The sequence below is a fragment of the Schistocerca nitens genome, chromosome 2 (genome assembly GCF_023898315.1).
Source record: "Schistocerca nitens isolate TAMUIC-IGC-003100 chromosome 2, iqSchNite1.1, whole genome shotgun sequence".
NCBI classification, from domain to species: Eukaryota; Metazoa; Arthropoda; class Insecta; order Orthoptera; family Acrididae; genus Schistocerca; species Schistocerca nitens.
The window spans coordinates 267,039,131-267,045,052 of NC_064615.1; the positions used below are offsets into that span (position 1 = coordinate 267,039,131).

The window sequence follows — 5,922 nt, forward strand, 5'->3', positions numbered from 1 at the left end:
TGTAAGAAGCTGTAACCGTTGCGACCATACAGTGGGGTATGGATTTTATCTCTCTCTCTCTTTATTCGTTTAGTCGGTTCCGACTCTTCGTGACCCCATGAACCAAATCACGCCACTTTTTCCTGTCTTGCACTTTCTCCCGTAGACCTTCCAGGTTGGAACACATTGCTTCTGTGATGCCATCGATCCATCTCATCCTCTGACGTCCTCTTCTTCTAGTTCCTTCAATCTTCCCCAGCATTAATGTTTCTTCCAGCGAGGCATGCCTTCGCATTGTGTGTCCAAAGTAGGTCAGCTTTTGTTTTAGCATTAGACCTTCCAGGGAGAAATCTGGTTTATTTTCCTCCAATATTGATCTGTTGGTTCTCTTTGCAGTCCATGGAACTCTAAGAAGTTTCCTCCAACACCACAATTCGAAGCAGTCAATTCTTCGCCGATCGGCCTTTCTAATGGTCCAGGTCTCACATCCATACATCACAACTGGAAAGACCATAGCCCTCACAATACGGATCTTTGTTGCTAATGTTATATCTCTGGACCTTATAACCTTGTCAAGGTTTGACATCGCCTGTCTACCGAGCAACAGGCGTCTCCGGATTTCATGGCTGCAGTCGCCGTCAGCAGAGATCTGGGAACCGAGATAACCGAATGTGGTCACTACCTCCATGGTTTCTCCTGCTATATCCCACGAATTGGTAGGTGCAGTTGCCATAATTTTCGTTTTCTTCACATTCAGCATAAGACCGGCCTTTTCACTTTCGTCTTTCACCTTCAGTAAGAGTGTTCTCAATTCTTCTTCACTTTCTACCAACAGGATAGTATCATCCGCGTACCTGAGGTTGTTTACATTTATTCCAGCTATTTTAATTCCTGTTTCTCCTTCATCTAGCCTCGCTTTCCTCATGACATGTTCTGCATACAGATTGAATAAGTACGGTGACAGTATGCAGCCTTGCCGGACCCCTTTCTGAATCTTTATCCATTTCGTTGTTCCATACATAGTTCTCACCGTGGCTTCTTGGTCAAGGTATAAACTCCGTATCAGATGAATGAGGTGATCTGGTACACCCATGTTTTTCAGTACGTTCCATAATTTGTTGTGATCGACGCAGTCAAAGGCTTTGGCATAGTCAATAAAGCAGAGGTACACATCTTTCTGGAATTCTCTCGCTTTTTCCATAATTCACCGAATGTTAGCAATTTGATCTCTAGTTCCTCTTCCTTTCCTAAATCCAGCTTGTTCTTCTGGTAGCTCTCGATCTAGATACTGACGAAGTCTATTTTGTAAGATTTTCAACATTACTTTGCTAGCATGTGAAATAAGTGCGATTGTTCGGTAATCTGAGCATTCTTTAGAACTTTTCTTCTTTGGAATGGGGATGAATACTGATCTTTTCCATTCTTCTGGCCACTGCTGCGTGGTCCATATTTTTTTGACATATTGAGTGCAGCACTTTCACTGCATCCTTTCCAGTGACTTTAAACAATGCTGGTATTTCATCATGTCCACTAGTTTTGTTATCAGCCATATTTTCAAGGGCCCACTGGATTTCACTCTCCAAAATATCTGGCTCTAGTTCTAAATTAACATTAACATCAGCAGTAGGAGCCCTGTCATTATGCAGTTCTTTCTTGTATAGGTCTTCTACATATTCTGCCCATCTTTCCTTAACATCCTCTGCTTCACTCAGATCTTTCCCGTTTCTATCTTTTATCATTCCAATTTTTGCCTGGAATTTTCCTTTAATTTCTCTAATTTTCTTATAAAGATCTCTTGTCTTCCCCATTACGTTACTATCTTCAACTTCCTTGCACTGTTCATTAAAGAATATATTTTTATCTCTTCTAGCTAATTTCTGAAAATCTTTATTTAATTCAAACATAGCTGATCTATCTCCCTTGATTTTTGCTTTCCTTCGTTCTTCTGCAACTTGCAGTGCCTCAACTGATAGCCATCTAGCCTTCTTACTGTTCCTTTTCTTGGGAATGTGTTTCTCTGCGGCCTCCTTGACAGTAGTAGCTACTTCTGTCCACATCTCTTGCGAGCTTTTGTCCTCCAGCTGTAATACATTAAATCTGTTTTGTACCTCTACAGCATAGTCGGAGGGTATAGAATTAAGGTCGTATCTGCAAGTTGGGATACATTTTGCTACATTCTGAAGTTTCAGCCGAAATTTTGCAATCAGGAGCTCATGATCTGATCCGCAGTCAGCCCCAGGTCTTGTAGCTGACTGAACCGCGCTCTTCCACCTCTGATTACAAAGTATGTAATCAATTTGGTTCCGGTGTTGGCCATCTGGCGAAGTCCAGGTATATAGGCGTCGTTTTGGTAGTTGAAACAGTGTATTAGTAAATATCAATGAATTTTCTTGGCAGAATTCTAGGAGTCTCTGTCCAGCTTCATTAGTTGTACCAAGACCATATTTCCCTGTTATACCTTCTACAGCTTCATTTCCCACTTTTGCATTCCAATCTCCAACTATGAAGACGATATCCTTTTTTGGTGTTGACAGTAGTAATTCTTGTAAATCTCCATAGAACTGGTCAATAATTTCCTTTTCAGCATCGGTTGTTGGTGCATAAACTTGAATTACTGTGATGTTGAGGGGCTGACCTTAGAGTGGTATTTGATAGTGGTTGTGTGCGTGTTTGACCGTGCAGTTAGCAGTGTCCAGCGTAGCGCAGCGTTGTCACGTACCGTTTCCTACTCCCGGCGGCTGGGAAAAACAGCCACAGACAAAGCAAGCTCACAGGCGTTAATTCCTTCCGTGCTGCCACTGTTAAGGCTAGGCGCAAATTGAGAAGCGTATAGCACGTGTGACGTGACACGACACTACAGCGCGACACGCACGTGCCGCACGGGTCCAGCGCATATTGCGACGCGTACACCAAACTTCGCACGCGTCGACTGGCGACGCTCTGCGCTGACAGAACCGAAGCGAGCGCATCTTTATCAAACGATTTTACAGAAACTATTCTCTGAAAATATATGATTTTTGCCTTACTTGTAGAGTTATATGTCAGCTTCGTGACGAAGTGCCCATCACCTCTCCAATGACCATTCTTATTGTGATGTACACATTGTAGTAAGACACTACGCAAAACTCAAAAAGTTTGCAACGAAAATTAGGGGTCGCTATGATTTTGCGTTTGGTGCGTATTACACCATATGTTGCTGCGTATGAAATTTAGCTAACATGCTGAATTTTTGTTTAGACTTGGGAGAAGATCTCTATCTGCCTCCGATCTCGAGAAAATGGATCCTATGTAGCGCGCTCACTTCAGATCTCACGCCCGCGAGAATGAAATACTCGCAACATCTCTCATATCTCCTAAACCGCTCGAGACATCGAAACGAAAGTTTGACGAATGATAGCACACAAGGAGGAGAGTGTTTTGCCAATTATTAAACATACGGAACTTTCTTGTCTATGGCGATATATCACTACTTATACTTCTTTTTTTATTTATTTCACTCCAGTGACTGTAATTTTTTAAGAGTTATCGACAGCTAGCGAAACAAGAGCTTCCTAGTATGAAAATAAACATGAAATTTCTTCTTTTATGTTGCTGCAAACCGATACAATGAGGTTTTTCGTAAGCTGTTGAGCTCTGTGATTGCCAATTACTTGTTTAATGAGGCCCTCCGTTTCGGAATTCTGTCTCAATAGCTGCTGTGAGATGAGTTTGGCAAATTACATTGTGACAAAGGAAGTACAATTAAACCAGTCACCAAGAGAAATGTAGCCTTTACTCATAAATGGTGATGCAGCTTCGAATGAGAAAAGGTTAAAAACTCACACAAAAACAAATTGGCAATTCTGTTGGAATTTTGATGGAATCCCCGTAACTCATCGTATTTTTAACACTGAGCGACTGGAATGGAAACTTAGCAAAGGATTTTATTCCTTCTCTTGATCTGAGCAGTATTAAAATAATGACGAGCGTTCCTTCAGGCGGAATGATAGGCACACGCCAGATACTATTTACTCACCTAGGGCTTGCCAAACTGACAATGCGTGATCGCGAATAAATTAGTTGTTACTGAGAAAATAAACAATTGATCTGTCGCACAACACAATGGTCAGTGTATTGTCAGCAGCGAAGGATAATGCGCCCGACAGGAATGCACAAGCTAGCCATGTGTGCCTTGTGAGGTGGAGTTCGAAAAACATTGTCATGAAAGTAGATCTGCCTTTGTCAGCAGCACATTTCAACAAATTAAATATATCTAATCATAACACTCTTTTAGGATATCCCTACTTTCGTAACAATACCGACCATTTTCTTCATTTGTGTAGCCTCTTGTTGTATAATTAGTTTATTAATGCTGATACTGGCCATGCAACAATTGAAATGCTTTTTCTCATCACGGTGAACCAATTAAAACATTGTTATTTGGTACTGCTTTTCGACTGTTTCTAGCTTGCAGTGGAAATATGGTGTGTGCATGCATCTAGTACAGTGTGTCGTATTACATTATTATATCCATATCAAAGTAATCACAGTGAAACTTCTATACTTCAGATCTTGGACGCTTTTTACCAGAAGCACAAAGGGATCACACCTGTGGAGATTATCCCTTTCTAAATTTTTGTAACAGATCGTACAGATACGCTAGCTTACTAGGCAGCGAGAAGATAACCTTGCTTTACTTTCCTGCCTTGATTCTTAATCACACGATCTTATAATATTCCCTGCTTCCTTATTCACTATCCTCTGTCCCTTCTTGCGATCTGAAAACATCGCGTAGGCATATGGTGCAATTCCAGCGGCCAATGGCTCATCAGTTACTGACGTAAAGTAACAGAAAAGTATAACGTGCTAACGAAGAAAGCTGGAGCGTTTAAATGGCGAAAAACGAAATACTACCCAAAGGCAATAAAATTCAGTACACAGTAAGGCAAAATTTATCGTATGGGCAATATTATCACTGCTCATATGCGCTGTTCCGATGTGAGCATATGGCCGTGCTACTTTTCCGCTCCCCGCCTCACATTTCCCACGCTGCTAGCGAGGCAAGCGCGACGCGAGAAACTGTGCCTCAACCACAACGCCGCGCGACCTGGCGCAGGCGCGTGTTGCGTCCCAGTCGCGTCGCGTCGCGTCGAAATTTGCGCGGTCCCATTTGAACCTGTGATGTTACAAAAACACGCGCTGCGCTGCGTCGCGCCACACGTGCTATACGCGTCTCAATTTGCGCCTAGCCTATACGCCTGAACGCGGCAACTGATTTCCCTACCGCACGCACTATTAAACTCACGGTCAAACACGCTCACAATCGTTATTCAATATCACTCTGTATAAAATCCGTATCCCACTGTATGGTCACAGTGGTTGCAGCTTCTTACAACCATGAAAGAGACCTTCAAAACATACCCACACTTGCAGTTGCATATTTATCCTGTGATGACAAAAATTTAGTCTACAAAAATCAAGAACTTTTTTTGGGTGATCGGAAAACGTTAAAACTTTATTTCCATTAACATTATATTTGGCTATAACATATTAAAATTTCATTAACCTGGAACAAATACATCGCAAGCTGTACATTTTTAAAGAGAACGTTTCCTTCTGAAGACGCCTAAAATCGCAAAATCCGTATTACAATATGAAAAAAGTATATAAATTTGACTTTAAGACCAAATTGCTGCATATAGCCCTACACAATATAAAACAAGGAAAATATTGGTGTACACATTTTGCAATACATTTATTGTTTCGTTCGTAATTAAAGTGTAAACTCAAGTGTCCATAATAAAAAATCGGATAGTAGCTTGGCCAGGTCAGGGAACTATAAAACTTAGTACATCACAGCTACTTAACAAATACATTATAGCATATGTCTTCTTTATGCATGTACTAGGCATTATCATCTTATGCCACTTATAGTAGAAAGGATCATACTCTAATGGAAACGAG

The 5,922-nt window shown here is 41.3% G+C and overlaps 1 pseudogene; it reads right to left on the bottom strand.

Moving 5' to 3' along the window:
• Positions 1-1,096: 1,096 nt before the first annotated feature.
• LOC126235711 (uncharacterized) lies at positions 1,097-1,816 on the bottom strand (annotated as a pseudogene).
• Positions 1,817-5,922: the final 4,106 nt, after the last annotated feature.